The sequence below is a fragment of the Eptesicus fuscus genome, chromosome 21 (genome assembly GCF_027574615.1).
Source record: "Eptesicus fuscus isolate TK198812 chromosome 21, DD_ASM_mEF_20220401, whole genome shotgun sequence".
In the NCBI taxonomy this organism is placed as follows: Eukaryota; Metazoa; Chordata; class Mammalia; order Chiroptera; family Vespertilionidae; genus Eptesicus; species Eptesicus fuscus.
The window spans coordinates 46824217-46843053 of record NC_072493.1 but is presented as its reverse complement, the minus strand read 5'-3'; the positions used below and the strand labels follow the sequence as shown (position 1 = coordinate 46843053).

Sequence of the window (18837 nt, the reverse complement as noted above, 5' to 3'; positions counted from 1 at the left end):
TTTTGGTTATGAAATTTTGTAACATAAACATTACAAAATTTATATCTCATCACATCCAAGACATGACTCATTAAGTGTTTATTGCAGGGATGACACATCGCTATAAATATAACATCTATATTATTAAATACAAAAGGAACTTAATGTTATACTAGTATACTTCATATTTTTAAAAGCCAAATTCTTAAGTTTGTTTTTTAATTAATTCTACTATAATTGAAACTCCCAATCTACCAACTGAAACATTAAGGAGAAAAAAAGTTATGTTCAACATGAGAAAAAAAACAGAAGCCATAGGTGGAGAAAAAATTTTTGTAAAAGAGAACGTATACAAATCTATTATGCAAAACATATAAAGAAGTCTTCCAACTCTCCCTGGCCAAGTGTGGCTCACTTGGTTCAGCATCTGTCATTCACCAAACGTTACTGATTTGATTCCCAGTCAGGGCACGTGCCTGGGTTGTGAGCTTGATTCCTGTAGGGGGTGTGCAGGAGGCAGCCAGTTGATGCCTCTCTCATGAATGTTTCTATCTCTCTCTCCCTCCAGCTTCCTGACTGTGAAATCAATAAAACACATATTAAAAAGATTCTTCACGTCTTATGTCACTAAGTAGATGCACATTAACGCAATGAGAAGTAACAAACAGCACAGTCAAGCAACAGTAAACCACCACCGAACAGGTCAGAATCCAGAAGACTGACCCCACCAAATGCCTTTGTGGATGTGGAGCAACCGGAATGTTCATTTACTGCTGGTGAAAATGCCAAATGCTAGAGTCACTTGGGAAGATAGTTCGGAGTTTTTTACAAAACTAAGCATACACATAGCATCTGAAGCATTAATTGTGCTCCTTAGTATTTATCCACACAGGTAAACATATTATCTACACAAAAGCCTACAAGGTGCTCTTTATAGCATCTTTGTTCATAATTTCAAAAAAAAAAAAAATGGAAGCAAGAAAGGTGTGTGTCAACAAGTGAATGGATAATTAAACAGAGGTATATACAATAGAAAATTATTCAGCACTATAAAGAAATAAGAAATCAAAACATGAAGAGAGAGGATAGAAACTTAGATACATAGAATTAAGTGAAAGAATCCAATCTGGCTGGCCAGGTAGCTGAATTGGTTACAGCACCGCCCAGATATGCCATTGATAGGGATTCGATCCTGGATCAGGGCACATACAAGAATCAATCATAAATAAATGCAAACATTTGTGGGACAACAAATTGATGTTTCTCTCTCAAAAAATCAATACAAAAAATAAAAAGAATCCAGTTTGAAAAGGCAACATATTATGTAATAACTATGTGACACTTCAGAAAAGGATATGACAAACTCAGTAGACAAATCAATGATTGCTAGAGTGTAGGGAAAATAGGGAAGAATAAGCAGAGGAGAGAGAACCAGATCTAATCCGTATCATTTCGGAAATGTGCAATCATAAATTTTGCATAATCCCTGTGTACAAACCAGCAGTGAGCCCTAAGGTAAACTACAACTTTGAGTGATAATAATGTGCCAATGTAGCTTCCTACATATAATCCATGTACCACTGGTAGAAAACATAGAGAAGGGACAGGTTATGCAGGGAGCACGTGAAAACTGTCATTAACTCTACACCATTTTGCTGTGCATCTAAAAGTGGTCATTATTTTGTTTTGAAAATATATTTTTAATGATTCCAGAGATGAAAGGACAGAAACATCAATGATGAGAGAGAATCGTCTATTGGCTGCCTCCTGTATGCCCCACACTGAGGATCTAGCCCACAACACTGCATGTGCCCCGACCAGGAATGGAACTGTAACCTCCTGATTCATGAGGTCGACACTCAACCACTGAGGCCTGGCTAAAAGTGCTCTTTGAAAAACTCCATCACAGACTCTTTCTTTGAAGTATCTGATCTCAGGTCCAGGAAGCTTTCTTATTGTTGTTTGCTGTTGTTGTTGTTATCCTTACCCAGGGATGTTTTTTCATTGACTTTCTTTTATTTTTTTGGTTAATACTCGCCAAGGATATTTTTTCCGTTAATTTTTATTTTTATCTATCTTTAATTATAGTTTTATTGATTTCAAAGAGGAAGTAGGAGAAAGAGAGGGATAGAAACATCAATGATTACAGTAGTCATTGATTGGCTGTCGCCTACAAGCCCCACTCTGGGGATCGAGCCCACAACCTGGGCATGTGCCCCGACCGGGAATCAAATCATGACCTCCTGGTTCATGGGTTGACACTCAACCACTGAGCCATGCCAGCCAGGCTCCACTGATTTTTAAAGAAAGTAGAAGAGAGGGGGAGAGACAGAGAGAGAGAAACATCGATCTGAGAGAGATACATTGATTGTTTGTCTCTGGCTTGCACCCTGACCAAGCCAGAGATCAAGCCTGCAACCCAGGTATGTGCCCTTAACAAGAATCGAACTGGGACCCTTCAGTCTGCTGGATGATATTCTATCCATTGAGCCAACCGGGCTCCATTAATTTTTAAAGAGAGTGGGATGCAGGGAGGGAGAGGGGAGAGTGAGAGAGAAAGAAACATTGATTAGAAGCCCACCACACATGCCTCAATGGGGCCAGGGTACAAACCCATAACCCTTTAGTGCTTGGGCGGATGTCCCAAACACTGAACCACACCAGGCAGCATTTTCCTATCATTTTTTCATGCACATATGATAAATAAACATTTGTAACCTACATAAAAAGCAACAAAACAAGATGTCACTTCAGAAGAATAAGTACAACCAGGATCAAAGAAATCAAGTATAGAGGGATGGGGGTGGCTGGGGAGAGGTCAATGGGAGGAAAGGAGACATATGGGATACTATATGTAACACTTTAAACAATAAAAAAATTTTTAAAAAAGAAAAAGTATATCAAGTGTTTTATAAACTGTTGAGAAAATGGACCCTATACATGGCTGAATGAAACATTAATTGGTGTCAACAGTATGAAAAACACAGGAGTATTTGTCAAAAAATTACCAACGGAATAATCCCATGATGCAGCCATCCCGTTTCTAGGTATTTATAAAAAAAAAACATTTGCAGGAGAAACTACAAGAGACATGTGCACATCTGTGTCCATTATGATGTTATTCAAAAAGCCTGAGGTAGGTGGAAACAACCCAAAGGTCCATGCATAGTTGAATGAAGAGAGTGTACTATACACGTACAATGGGAGGCTATTCTGCCTGAAACAGAAGAAGAGATCATCAACTGATAAACAGAGAGAAACCTTGAGGACATTTTTTTAAGTGAAGCACACAAGTGACAGAGAGACTGAAACTGTAGGGTTTCCCTCAGGTGAGTAATCTAATGTCTTCACCTCAGGAAAAAAATGGGAGTTACGGGCCTTGCTTTTAAAACAAATGAGGAAGTAATTTTGTAATGCATATTGAGACACTTCTGCAAGATGGACATTTTGAGAGATCAAATGCACAACAAGGTGAGTATACTGAACACCACTGGACTGTACAGTTACAGATGGTAAAGATGGTAGATTTTTAATCACGTTGTTGTGTTTTTAAAAATCTTTATTGGTTTTTATAGAGAGGAAGGGAGAGAGAGCATGAAACATCAACGTGAAAGAGAAGCAATGATACAAGCACAGCAACCCCAGACTGAGCCTGCAACTTAGGTACGTGCCCTGAACGGGAATTGAACCGGTGACCTTCCAGTGTATGAGACGATGATATAACCAACTGAACCACACAGGCCAGCTCTAGTCACATGTGTGTTTGTTTTTTTACCAAAATAAAAAATAAAAAAATAAGATCTAAAGAGACAGAATTATAAAACTTTTTTCCAAAAACTACCTTCGATGGTAACAAATTTTTTAAAATATATTTTATTGATTTTTTACAGAGAGGAAGGAAGAGGGATAGAGAGCTAGAATATCGATGAGAGAGAAACATCGATCAGCTGCCTCCAGCACACCCCTCACTGGGAATGTGCCCGCAACCAAGGCACCTACCCTTGCCCAGAATTGAACCTGGGACCCTTCAGTCCGCAGGCCGATGCTCTACTGGTCAGGGCGATGGTAACAAATTTTTACCTCACATAATGAGAATATAAATTCATCCATAAAAACAAATATTACGTGTATGTCCGTAACTACACAGGACAAACAACCATTCTCCAAAGCCTGAGCAGAGGAAAACAAGGTGAGTCATGAACAAGGCCGGGGTAGGGATACAAACATGCACATGGCTTTAATGGAGACAGACATGTGGCTGACTCATACTTGAATGTCCTATCATGCACTTCCCTCAGATATAAACAAACACTACAAAGGCCATGAACTAAATGTGGGGAACTATCACAACACAGGAAACACTCAAAAACCTGTGTGCACTGGGGCTGAGGGATGCTGGAGTCACAGGATTTCCTACTTTTTTTAATGTTTATTTTATTATTTTTTAATATATTTTTATTGATTTCAGAGAGGAAGGGAGAGGGGGAGAGATAGAAACATCAATGATGAGCCAAAACCGGTTTGGCTCAGTGGATAGAGCGTCGGCCTTCGGACTGAAAGGTCCCCCTGGTTCGATTCCGGTCGGGGGCATGTACCTTGGTTGCGGGCACATCCCCAGTAGGGGGTGTGCAGGAGGCAGCTGGTCGGTGATTCTCTCTCATCGATGTTTCTAACTCTCTCTTCCTCTCTGTAAAAAAAATCAATAAAATATATTTTTTTTATATATTAAAAAAAGAGAAAAAAAGAAAAAGAAACATCAATGATGAGAGAGAATCATGGAGAGGCTGCTTTCTGCACGCCCTTCACTGGGGAATCGAGCCTGCAACCCGGACATGTGCACTTGACCTGAATCGAACTGGGGAACTTTCAGCCCATAGACTGAGACTCTGTCCACTGAACCAAACCTGCTAGGGCAGGATTTCCTCTTAAAGGGCCTGCACACGGACTTACACATGGACTCAGTGACACTGAGCTCTAGCACCAGGGCCTCAGCTGCACAGACAGGGAGAAACTGAGCTGTCTGTCTGCCATCAGAGCCAGAGCTGGAAGGGCAGCTTTCTGTCAGAGAAAAGTGCTCAGAGCACATTGTTCATTTCTGAGACCTCCCCACAAAGCCAGCAAGCGCCCACCATGTGAGTCTCCATCACCCTGGTGAACACTGTAGCTTTGACCTACTGACTCCTGGAGAACTTGTCCCACCCGACTTGGGGGCCCGCCCCAGCTGCTTTGCTATGTTTAGTGGCTTTTCCATAAAAATGGCCTATCCTTTGCACGGACAAGGGTCCTGTTGGAGACGGTCTGTCCTCTACGACAGCAACCGACAAACCTGAGCTTCTCAAAACCCTTCCCACGGAAACACAGCTTCCCAACCAAACTGGAAGGTCTGGCTTCCTCCGTGACCTTTGGGCCTCTCACCTATGCCATCTGCTTCCTCATTCCCACCCACCTGGGAACAGATATTATCATTTTTCTATTCGTATTCAGTGCTTTCTTATTCTTTTTCAATATTGTTTTTCTGTTTTATTTATTGTTGAAGGGGAGAGAAAGAGTGATAGAGAAACATTGATACACATTCCACTCATCTATGCAATCATTGGTTATTTTTTTTGTTTGTTGTTGTAAATACTCACTGGGATTTTTCCATGGATTTTTTTTTTTTAGAGAGAGTGGAACGAAAGAAGGGAGGAGATGAGGAGGAGGGAACAGAGAGAGAGAGAGAGAGAGAGAAAGAAAGAAAGAGAGAGAGAGAGAGAGCGAGAGAGCAAGCACACGCGCAATGTGAGAGAGACAGTTTAATTGATTGCCTTCCCCAAATCCCAACCCGGGCTGAGAATTGAACCTGCAACCCAGTTACATGTCCTGACTAGGAAAAGAACCCTCCACCCGTGGGTGGGCAGACTGAAGCTCTAACCTGAAGCACACCAGCCAGGGCAACATTGGTTGCTTCTTGAATTCATCCTGACCGGATCAAATCCACAACCTTGCAGATAGGGATAAAGCTCTAACCAACTTACTACCCCAGCCACAGCCCACGTGCTCAGAAAACATGACAAGGACTTGCTTACAGACTGCAAGAACTATTTATTATTGTATTAGAGGCCCTCACAGCCCACGTGCCGTCACGGCATGGTTCAGCACCAATCGGGGTCTGTCGACTGGGGGAAGGAGAGGATGAGGGACCCAGGAGGTTGGCCCTGAGGAGGGAGCTAGGCCGCAGCCTCCCTGGGAAAGCGGCTGCATCCAACAACACCTATCCCTGGTCCCCATCCCAGCCCAGGGGCCTGGCCCCAATCAAGAGATCTGGGCCTGTAGGCTGGAGGCAGCTTCTGTGTTGAGTGCCTGCCCCCTGGTGGTCAGTGTATGTCATAGCGACTGGTTGTTCTGATAGTTCTGCAATAAAGGTCGCTTAGGCTCTTATATGTATGAATGGAACATGAGTTTTATAGAGATTCTCCTGTTTCCAATCCAGTTTGTCCACTGGCAAGAAGACATGGTAGAGTATCTGAATACTGTAGAAAATTATTTTCCAAAATACTGTTTTCTGACAGAACCTTAATTAGTCTAGACCAGTGGTCGGCAAACTGCGCCCTGCGAGCAACACGCAGCTCTTTGGCCCCTTGAGGGTGGCTCTTCCACAAAATACCACGGCCTGGGCGAGTCTGTTTTGAAGAAGTGGCGTTAGAAGATGTTTAAGTTTAAAAAGTTTGGTTCTCAAAAGAAATTTCCATCGTTGTACTGTTGATATTTGGCTCTGTTGACTAAAGAGTTTGCTGACCACTGGTCAAGACAACAAGTAAAATTTTCAAACAGTGAGTTCCTGATTCACATATATTACAAAGCCTTTCTTTTCTAAACCACAAAACCCCCATTTGTTCCCTAAGAGCAAGAATCAGAAAGTCTACCCTAGAAAGCAGAAGCCCCTAGAGATGTTAACATAACAAAGGAAACAAAGCCCTGCGGGAGGAGGAGGAACTCGGGAAGGAGGTCACCCTCACCCAGGGAGGCCAGGTTGCTGTAGTTCTCCACCATCACATCCAGGTACAACTTCCGCTGAGCTGGGTCCAGGCACTCCCACTCCTCCTGAGAGAAATCGATGGCCACATCCCTGAAGGTCAACGGTCCCTGAAAGACAAGACACAGTTACCAAGAGGTCACCAGAGGAGTTCACAATGTCACCCAACATGAAAACAGTGTTAGGAGATAAGAGAGAAAAAAATGAATGGGGTAAAAAAAAAAAAAAAGAAACCACACACACACAAAAGAGAAACAAACAGAAAAGAAAACCGTGTTAGGAGGAAAAGTTTTGACCAAGGGGAATATCCCGAAACCTCCAATAAGATCACTTTGCCCAGTAACACTCTCTGATATGCTTTCTAACACTGACAAATGAGGATGACCCATGTCCCAAAATCCACAGAACAGACTTCACTTTTCAGGAAAATAAGCTTTAACATTAGGGCATCCACACGGGCATATGGGTTTCCGCGGGCTGTGTTTGCATCGTTCAGGGTCCGTGGTGTGTGTGTCTCAGCTGGAGACGTCCTGCTGAGTTGGAAGCATAGTTACTGCCTGAAGCTAACACAGTCAACCACGACTGCACGTTCCTAAAAATACAGACTCTGGTCCAGGTTCTGAGGTGGGGCCTGTGTTTCCACATGTGTAACAAGCTCACTTTTCACTTGTGATGCCAACGTTTCTGGTCCATTTGTCATACTTTGAATACACAGCAAAGAAAACACAGGAAAAAATTCATGTATAGCATTTAAGTGTAAGTATTTTTCAATGGAATTTATAGTTCTCATGGAACAGGACACATCGAAACCACAATCCTATTTGAAATTTTACTATGAGTATTCTTAGAAAAGAGATTATTCTGCCTTGGATAGGAGAATATTTTGTGAAACATATAATAAATGTTAAACCGTCAATTTTATTCCAAACTCGATCTACAATTAAAAAACAAATAAAGAAAGGTCAATATCCAATGAAGAAAACTCATGAATATTCACAGCAGTTTCTGTAAGTGAGAAGAATAAAGACAGGTTAAGCCAGTAAGAAAATGTAGCTCAAACAATGTTACATTTTATGTAGAGACAGACACACTGATGAGAACTTAGCTACAATATAAAATGGATAGAAAAAAGAATTGTCATGTCAATGAAATCAAGGTTATTTTGTGATTCCATACATTGCATGAACCTCCTTCTGAATAATACCCTTTGTGTATTATAAACACAATAAGGAGATGAACTCACATAATGATAGAAAATATATTGGACCTATTGTTTCTTAGTTGCTAATTTATTAGTAAATTTTTGAGTGTCATTAGTGGAGAGCTACAATCATAGACATTTACCTGAATTAAACATACATTAATAATATGATTCTTGCCCTGACCGGTTTGGCCCAGTGAATAGAGCGTCGGCCTGTGGACTCAAGGGTCCCAGGTTCAATTCTGGTCAAGATCATATATCTTGGTTGTGGGCACATACCCAGTGGGGAGTGTGCAGGAGGCAACTGATGGATGTTTCTCTCTCATCACTGTTTCTAACTCTATCCCTCTCTCTTCCTCTCTGTAAAAAAATCAATAAAATATATATATAAAAAATAATAATAAAAAAGAAAATATAAAAAGTGATTATGTCAAGTATGTCCATGACATCAGTGTAGAATATAATCAGAATTCAAAGCAAGAAGGCCTGATTGGTTGAACTCCCATATCAAAACACTGTGATCTATAAATAAGAATCACAAAAAAAAAAACACACCAAAAACAACACTGTGATCTGTAGGAAATAAAAGAGCTTTTATTTTTCAAAGCAAATAGAAGCTAAGACGAAGAGGGGGCAGCTGGATGGTCTGTGCACATCTCTCAATAAATTCTACGATTAGGGGAGCATCTCAGCCAAGGGAATATCACGTGAGCTGGAAAATGGATACCAAGTGACTGAGGCACCGGAAAGGACGCATCATGGCAAAAATACATAAATAAGCAAGTCATTATGTGAAAACGGTCACAAATAAACATTACTTTTTGCAAGTGTCAATCCACGTGTATCTCTCATCTTCTGTAAGCTAAAGGTACGTTTAAATAGCAAGTCTTTCTTACTAATCCAGTGAGCAAGTCTCTTCTATTTACTCTTCTTTTCAGAACTCGCTGAGCTATTCTGAGCAGTAAGACGTGCATTTTCTTACCCCTATTCTAGAGCTGATGCTGCAGCCACCTGAACCTAAAAGGGGCATTTCCCTTCTTCACCGATACCCAGGCCTCTGGCCCCATCCCAGTAGGGATGTTAGACATGGCTGCCTTCCAAGGTTGATCTGTCAGAGAGGGATGTTTTCAGTAGTTGAAAGTCATCAATTAAAGGTGGGAAATCTTCTTGACCTGGTGGAGCCTGTATAACATGAATGCACAGAAGGCTCTGGGTCAAAGCAAAAAACTATATAAACTGGTGACCTTGACTTTCACAAGAAAAACAGCAATTAAATAAGAAAAGGAAAGAACATGAATAGGACCAACATCACAAGTGGCAGGTTCTAAACCCACAGATGCCAGAGGGAAAGGAAGCACAGCCTGTGACCCAGGACACATCCTTTACCTGAGAAGCAGCCATGTGGTCCTGGTCCTGATGGGGTCTGGGTTGTTTCCTCAGGTGACAGTATGTTGAGGAGTCACAGAATGTGCCTTCAAAGACGTCAGCACAGCGTCTCAATCAGCTCACCTCACACCCACCGTCAGAAGGACCTGGAAATGAGGAAAAGGCCACCCCTCCTGACCTCGGTCACAGGAGAGAGTCAGGAACAATGAGCTCCCACATGGAGACCACACTATGAGTTGTTGAGTGTGTCTTCCTGTGTCTCTTCTCCCAAAGACTTCCACAAACTCCTACAGAAATGAGAACGTGAGCTGCTGTCCTGACCCCCCAAACCAAACAGAGCACCCCCTTACCTCCCCTGAACAAACCTGCTCCCCACTCTCACAAAGGCGTCCTGCAACCCTCCTGCTAATCCTGTCCTCACCTTCCATCACCTGGGGCCCCTCAGTAACCAGTGATGCCCCACCCAGAGCAGCTGTCCGCCTCCACGGGGGAAAGTGCCCCTGAGGGCATTTCTTAAAGCTCCTCAGGGGATCTGGGAAGACCCAGAGGATTTACCTGAGGATGTTCTTAAATAACAAATTAAGTGAAGTGTCAGACAGAGAAAAGGTAAATCCATGGAAGAAAGAAACACACACACACACACACACACACACACCACTAAGCACAGCAACAAAGCTAAGGCTTCTAATATTCCTTGAAAAAGCATCAGGTGGTGACAGACACAGGTCACCTCCTCGTTGCCATCCCAGGAAATGACCAGGGGCCCATGACCACAGACAAGTCTCTCCCCTCTGAGTGAATACGGGTTACAATTGGAAGCAAATTATTAATAATTCCCAAGCCTTATACACTGGAGATTTGTCAGTCTTATTCAAATCTGAATAAGATAATTCAGCTGTTAAATTAATTATATGAAACCATGCTTAGGTGGCATGCTCACTAGTTGAGATTGGACCTATGAACCAGGAGGTCATGGTTAGATTCCTTGTCAGGGCATATGGCCAGGTTACAGGTTTGATCCCCAGTGAGGGGAGAGCAGGAGGCAGCTGATCATTGGTTTTTTCTCCTCATTGATGTTTCTATCTCTCCCTCTCCTTGCCTGAGGGAGATCAACAGAAATGTATTTAATACACACACACATAAAGCTACAAGCCAATAAATCACAACGTAACCATCCACACCCATCAGCTCACCCCTCACCCAGATCAGGGTCCCCTCCTCCCACTACCATGTATTTCTGTCCATGGGTCTGTCTCTGTCTCCCTGTTCCCTTTCTCTCCTCTGTGGTCCTTTCCTGTGTCCCCCTCCCCTGCTCTTTCCCCCCTTTTCTCTGTCTGTCCCTACACCCGGACCATGAACCTCCTGAAACCCATTTCCCTTCCGGTGCTCTTTCTCCTGGTCTCTGATGGCTCCCATCTCCACACACGTCCGTCTGTCCCTCCCCACGCCCGTGTCCCCGCTGCTGCCCGTGACAGTCTGTCCTGCTCCCACAGCTGGGGACTCCGCGCTGCTCCCCCTGCTCCCTCCTCCCTAAGCCCCCCTTTCCGTCCCTGCACTCGCTCCCCAACTCTTCTCCTCTGAACCAGTGTCTCCGTCTGACCTGCCTCCTCCTGTGCGGCCCCCACTTCTGCTCACCAGGACCCTCTCCCCTCAGCTCCCTCCTCTCTCTGGGCTCCCCTCCCCCTAGTTCCCCACTTCCCTCCTCCTCAGGCTGCTTTCCCGAGTTCCCCCCTCACTCCCACCATCGCCGTCCAGTCCCCCCACACCCCTATGGCCCCTCTGTGGACCCCTCACCGCCCTTCCTCCTCCCACGTGTCTGTCTCTCTCCCTCCCCTCCTGACCCCCCAGCCCGGGTCCCCGCCCCCCGCAGTCACCGCCCCCACAAAGCCCTCCCTGCGGGCAGGTCACCTCTTCTGGGGACACCGCGTTCCTCCCCCTGAGCCCCTCCCCATGGACACTGTGCTCCCCGGGCACTCAGACCCCTTATTAATGGGGGGCCTAGGAAGGCGGGGTGCACACCCCCAGGCCGGGAGCCATCCGGGCTCTGTGGGCGGAAAGCGCCGGGCGGGGAGGGGCAAAGGGCGGGAACCCCTGACCCAGACTCCCAGCCCCGCGGGGGGACCGGCGGCCCCGGGGATGGTTTTCAGCAGGAAAACCACGCGGCAGGCGGGGCCCACAGCCACAGGCGGAGAGACCGCGGGCCGGGCCTCAGTTTCCCCCAAAGGAACGCGGCGCCTCCACTGCGCAGCCGCCCGGGACCGGACTCACCGCCGTGAGGGGCTCCGGGGCGGGGACCTCACCACGGACTTCAGCGCCCGCAGCGCTCTCAGCCTTCCCTGCGGGGAGGGGGGCGGAGAGCAGCGGCTTTAAAGCACAGACACCTCCTCAGGGAACCGCCACCTTCCCCTCCACAGCCGCTTCCGCGTCTGCCAGGAACTGCGCATGCGCCTCCCTGCGGGATGGGCGGGGCCAGCGCCTGGGCTGAGCGGCTCCGCGGTGGGGGCGGGGCCTGTGCGGGGACAGAGGGAGGGAGGGCGGGGCAGGAGCGAGGGGGCAGCCCTGGGTCCCTCACATCCTCCCACAGGGACCGCCCTTCCTGGTGGAGTTCCCCCGTCATTGTTGGGGTTTGGCTGGTGACGCGGCTGTGACAGGATCACCAGGGAGAGAAGAGACAGGAGCAGAGAGAGGGCGGGTATTTTGCTTCTTTAAAGGGAGGAAAGGGCCAGGTGCCCTCTGATGGCACAAGGCTCCCCAGATAGAGGGGCTGTTCTTTTATTGGGGTGCTAGCGAGTAAATGGCAGCTGTGGCAAAGCATAAAGAGGGGAGAAGGAATCTGGAATTCACACAGAAGTTTCCAGATCCCAGAGGCGGTGCTGAGAGCTACTGGCTGGCCTGCCCTTCAGCTGCACATGTCCCAGGAGGTGTCTTTCCAGGATCTTCACAGCCGGTAACACAGTCTCACAGGGAAGTTACAGAGAATTCAAAAGGCGGGCAGACTGCGTTAGAAACCAGAAACTTTCTGCCTCTGATTTGCCTGGATCCTTAAACCCTCAGTGAGGAGGGGGGAGGGGAAGGGCAGCCTGCTCTCTCAGCCCCTCCCTGTCCCCCCATCTGAATGGAGAGGCAACTTGAGTTAGGGAAGCAGGTGGATGGGGTGTCAGAGACAGACCCAGATATCCATTCATGGTTAGGCACCTGATGAGATAAGGTCCCGTCCAACACAGTGGGAAACAGATTTTAATTTACGTATTTTTCAAGGGATAAAAATTTTCTAGTTGTAAGTTGTAGTCTTTGAAGTCTTTGTGTCCTGGTAATGCATTTTTAAATGAATATTTTGACTTTAGTAGTCCCTATAACCCAGTTAATGGGATATTTACACTGAGTCGCAAGATTATTATGATCTCTGAATGCATAATAATCTGGCCACTCAGTGTATATCCTATATAATCCTATATAATAAAAGGTTAATATGCAAATTGTCCCCTGGTCCAGGAGTTCTACCAGCAGGTAGACCAGCCAACCGTCCAGGTCCCCGCCCCCTGGCCATGATGGCCAGACCCCACCCATGCACGAATAATATAAAAAAATTATATATATTTACTAAGTAGCCAGATTACTATGCGTTCAGAGATCATAATAATCTGGCCACTCAGTGTATATTAATGGAGAATGTCTCCTGTTAGTTTTCCTTATATTTGGGAAACAATACAATTTTTTAAAGTTTTTTTAATTGATTTTTTTTACAGAGAGGAAGAGAGAGGGATAGAGAGTTAGAAACATCAATGAGAGAGAAACATCAATCAGCTGCCTCCTGCACACCTCGCACCGGGGATGTGCCTGAAACCAAAGTACATGCCCTTGACCGGAATTGAACCTGGGACCTTTCACTCTAAAAGAGGACACACTAGCCACTGAGCAAAACCGATTAGGGCAAAATAATGCAATTTTAAAATCAACAATATTTAAAAGAGTTATAAGAATAACTATTACCAAAACCGGTTTGGCTCAGTGGGTAGAGCGTCAGCCTGCGGACTGAAGGGTCCCAGGTTCGATTCCGGTCAAGGGCAGGTACCTTGGTTGCAGGCACATCCCCAGTGGGGGTTGTGCAGGAGGCAGCTGATTGATGTTTCTCTCTCATCTATGTTTCTTTTTTTTTTCTTTCTTTCTTTTTTTTCTCATCTATGTTTCTGACTCTCTATCCCTCTCCCTTCCTCTCTGTAAAAAAAAATAAAATAAAATAACTATTGTCAGTTTACTTATTCCCATTACCATTTTTTGTTTATTTTGATTATTTTCCAGTATTTTCATGAATATAGGAATTCATTCGAGTTTTATAAATCTTTATTTACTTTAAAGATATTACTTGTTTAGAAACCTCTAAGGTAGAGTACATCAGACCAGAGGATTATGTTTAACCTATATAAGTATTTAATTGCTTTAGACCAAAAAAAATATATATATATATCACCTCTTAGTATTGCCACCCAAAGCCAGAAAACACACCACATATAATAAACAGACAAACACATAAAGACAATCCATTCTACAAAGAGGTGAAAGACACACTGAAAACAACACAACAGTGATAAAGAAAACAGATTCAAATAAGCTGAAAGCCATTCCTTAATATGTCCAAGTGTCTACACAATAAATAGATTAGCTATCAAAATTCCAAGACAGTTTTGGCTGTAATTTAAGCAAAAGAGATTCGGGAGAGGCAAAATACTTCAAATATAGGAAAGTGGGATATTCACTTTTTAACACTGAAAAACATTTTACAAAGCAAGAGTAAGCAAGTTGGTGTGATCCTGGATTAACAGAGATACATACACCAATGGAACAGAGGAGAATGCCCTGACAGAGACCCTGATGGAGCCCCACCTGCATCAAACAGGAGCCTTCTCTGTGGCAGAGGATACAACCCACAGGGGCAAATGCAACCTCCAGAAATGATGTGGTAAAAGTGATCACCAACTTTCCGACATTCCCGTGGATTTCCTCCTTAAAATTGATAATGAAATGAAACGCCCTCCGATAGTGATGTCTGCCTGTCTACATTCCTCTCTGCTCCCATGGTAACTTTTGAAAGTCAGTGACTCTCTCTGTTAGCTTCAAATATATTAGGAAAGCACTCAGAAAGATTTCCACGTGTGATGGAAACGAACAGTTGAAAAGGGTTTTGCCTGCAGCTCATTTGCCCCCCCACCGAGCCATGCAGGCAGATGTTGGTAGTGAGGCTGAAGCAACTCTGTGGGAACTGGGATCTCAGGGAGGGGCAGGAGGTTGGGAGGGGCTTGAACCCAGGAACATGACTCCAATTGGAATTCATGTAAGCACTTTCATTAAACAAAAAAAAATTGCAATGGTCTGTGTGAGGATGAACTAGAGGGTGAAAACATCCCTGGGTAGATGGGCAATTTCATCCTCACACCAGCAGCCTCACTGGGGACTGACAGGGAAACCCGGGGAGGTGCCCTGACCAGGAAGCTCATCTGTCCTCCTGGTTCATAGGTCAATGCTCATCCACTAAGCACCACAGGCCGGGCCAGAATGTTTAGTTCTTACATTATTGCTAGAGTCCTGGTGCACTGGTGGGGTCCCTCTGCCTGGCCTGGGGGCATCTGGCCCAAACTGGCCCTCCTACATCCCCCGAGGGGTCCTGAATTGTGAGAGGGTGCAGGCCAGATCAAGGGACCCCACCGGTGCACTATCGGGGCCTGGGAGAGACAGTGGGAGGGCTAAAGGGCATGTCCAGCCAGTCTTACCCATTGCCTACCAGCCAGACCACAGCACCAAGCTCTCCTACTGGTCAGAGCCGTCAGTGCGTCTGCCCAATGGTGGTCAGAGCGTGTCATACCGACGGGTGGAATGAAAGGTCAGACTCTTAGCGTATGAAGGATTATAACCTATTTGACCACACCCTGAATCCCGAATCCATTTCTTGTTTTGTTTTCTATTTTCGAGTGTTCTGTCATGTATGGATAACAAACCTGTCAAACATATACACTGAAGAAGACAACAGGACATAGTTTTAGCTCAAGAATCATTAATTCTGGCCCTAGTCGGTGTCACTCAGTGGCTATAGCATTGGTTCTTGCACTGAGAGTCCTGGCTTTGATTTCTGTAAAGGGGCCATATCTACCTTGCAGGGTGCATCTCTGACCCTTGCAGGAGGTTCCAATCTATGTGTCTCTGCCACAGAGACATTTCTCTCTCTCTCTCCCCCTTCCTTCCACTCTCTCTAAAAAATCAATTGAAACATTGCCTCAGGTGAAGATTCACAACAAAAAGATTCATTAGTATTGTTCTGGCCAAGGAGTAACTCTGTGGGTTGGAGCATCATCCCAATGTGCAAGGATTGCGGGTTCAAGCCCAGTTTGGGGCACATCCAGGAGTCAAAAATGAACAGTAAGGAATCATTAATTGTGCAACATTTTGTATGGCGGCACATTCTCTGTAATGTAAGCCTAAAAAGAAGTAAAACCATTGACCAATATCTAATAATATCTCCCTTTGTACCACAACAATTTTTATCACAATATGTTAGTGAGCATCTAATACAAAGTATGTTTCACTGAAAAAGGTTCCATCTATAGACAAACAGCAGGCCATTCTCTGCATAGTGAGTAGACATGAGTGAGCGTAAGCTGAGTCCTGGGAGCTTTTCTTTTTTCCCCCAAAAGCAATGTACCTTCCAAACTTTCAATCTGTCTCACCTCAAGCATTAAATTATTAAAAATAATAAAACATGCCCAGATGGTGTGCCTCCGTGGTTGGGCATAGGACTGTGAAACAGAAGTCGGGGTTCCATTCCTGGTCAGGGCACACGCTCTGGTTGAGGGCTCCATCCAGTGTGGGGCATGCAGGAGCAAGGGGATCCATGATTCCCTCTCATCATTGATGTTTCCATCTAGCTCACCCTTTCCCTTCCTCGCTGCAATGAAAAAAAAATTTTTTTTTAATTAAAAAAAATCTTGCCCTAACCGGTTTGGCTCAGTGGATAGAGCGTCGGCCTGTGGACTGAAGGGTCCCAGGTTCAATTCCGGTCAAGGGCATGTACTTTGGTTGCGGGCACATCCCCAGTGGGGGGTGTGCTGGAGGCAGCTGATTGATGTTCTCTCTCATTGATGTTTCAACTCTCTATCCCTCTCCCTTCCTATCTGTAAAAAAATCAATAAAATATATTTAAAAAAATAAAAATAATAAAAATATCTTATTAAAATGTTAGGATAAAAATATATGATCTCGTTCATCTAGAGGAAATGATGAACAACATAGACTGAGGAACAAGAACAGAACCAGAAGCAAGGAGGCATCGATCAGACTATCGGGCCTCAGAGGGAGGATAGGGGAGGGTAGGGGGAGGGTGGAGGGAGGGGGAGAGTTCAACCAAAGGACCTGTATGCATGCATATAAGCCTATCCAACGGTTAAGTTCAACAGGGGATTGGGGCATGCGTGGGGAGAGGGGTGGGATGGGAATGGGGGGATGAGGACAAATATGTGACACCTTAATCAATAAAGAAATTAAAAAAAAATAAATAAAAAAATACTTTAAAATTTTTAAAATTCATATTATTTCTGAGAAAACCAGGAAGCCCGGTCTTAGAAATAAGACTTTAGAAATGTCTGTGGAACACAGAGATGTGGTCAGGTTGATGCAAACTCCACCAGCACAATCTCTAGAATTTCCATAGAAAAAAAGAACTAAGAATATTAGGTTGTTTAGTCTACGGCCATACCACCCTGAACGCGCCCGATCTCGTCTGATCTCGGAAGCTAAGCAGGGTCGGGCCTGGTTAGTACTTGGATGGGAGAATATTAGGTTGTTTATTTCAGGTTTAAAATGATTTTGGGTTTAAATGATGCCACTAAAAACCTGAAAGCCAGGTTTCCTGTTTCCTTTTATGTTCACATAAGGAAATGAACATCCTACCACACGTCTCTGCATGAGGCAGTGACAAGGAACCCGGCCACAGGCTTTGGTGAGGTGATCACTCTGAGAAGGGGCGTCATTCACACATGGACTAGAGCCTGCAGGTAGGCTCTGGACTACCAGCCAGGTTGGTCAGTAAGGATTGCTCAGGGGCCCCATCTGGATGGATGCCCTGGCAGCTCTACACAAACCAGGAAATAAGAGACTACATATGAAGTGATGTATTAATGTGCACAAATGCGCAGGAACCTATGGAAAAACCAACACTGATAGAAGAAACACTTTTGCCTGATTTTATGAATGCATCTGAGGTTACAGAATAGAATTAGGGTGTTTCTGACTCAGAAGTATTAATAACTGATAAGAAAATGGAAAATTCAAAGGTAGAACTAAGGTTAAAAGAGGGGTTTTAAATGACATAGTTAGTGTTGGAATGTATCATGAATGTGATTTCTGAACAGTAACCATTTGTTATTCTCTGCACATCCTTCTCACAAAAACCCTTGGTGTTGAGCTGGGGACTCTCAATTGAGCAGGTGACTGCAATAAAAAAAGGTTACAATTTATCCAAGACATAGAAGCCATATGTGAGCTAAATGTAATAAGTCTGAGATAAAAACATAGGGTTAATTCTTCCTGACCTCGGATTTAACAATAGTTTGAGATATGACATTAACACAAAAACAGAGAAAGGTTAAATAAATTAGTCATCAAAATGTATGCTGTGTACATTCAAAGACTCCTGCACATCAGGGAAAATACAGTCTGAGATGGGAAAGTGATTTTAAGTCACAATCTTGAAGCATCTCGTATCCCTGTTTCCCCATTGCTACAAATCACCAACCAAAATACAAAGATCCCAGGAGGAAAGGTCAATCTCCGCCTTCACGTCCACCAATATTTGCTTTATATACTCAGGTCCCCCTACTTTGCATCCATAAGTGTTTACAAGGGTTTTCTCTTCGTGATAAGTTGATCCCTATATCATTAGAAAATATCCCTCCATTATTATGGCCTCTCTTTCAACGTGTGTATTTTTTTCTGACATTAGTATTGCAACCACAGCATTTAAAAAAAATTTTTTTTATATATATATTTTTATTGATTTCAGAGAGGAAGGGAGAGGGAGAGAGAGAAACATCAATGATGCAAGAGAATCATTGACCAGCTGCCTCCTGCTTGCCCCCTACTGGGGATTGAGCCCGCAACCCCAGGCATGTGCCCTTTACGGGAATGGAACCTGAGACTCTTCAGTCCACAGGCCTAAGCTCTATCCATTGAGCCAAACCAGCTAGGGCAGCATTATAAAAATTTCATTTCCATG

General features: G+C 44.4%; 1 protein-coding gene and 1 pseudogene across 1 annotated transcript in view; both read right to left on the bottom strand.

The window, feature by feature from the left end:
* LOC103304367 (zinc finger protein 420-like) overlaps window positions 1–11999 on the bottom strand; it is a 49501-nt gene extending 37502 nt beyond the window's left edge. The window contains exons 1-2 of the mRNA XM_054710548.1: window positions 11847–11999; window positions 9579–9724 (exon numbers count right to left, since the gene is read on the bottom strand). The gene's annotated coding sequence lies outside the window, so the exon portion shown is untranslated. The remainder of the gene's footprint in view (window positions 1–9578; window positions 9725–11846) is intronic.
* The window catches only part of LOC103304365 (zinc finger protein 208-like), a 42168-nt pseudogene that overhangs the window by 6540 nt on the left and 16791 nt on the right, over window positions 1–18837 (bottom strand).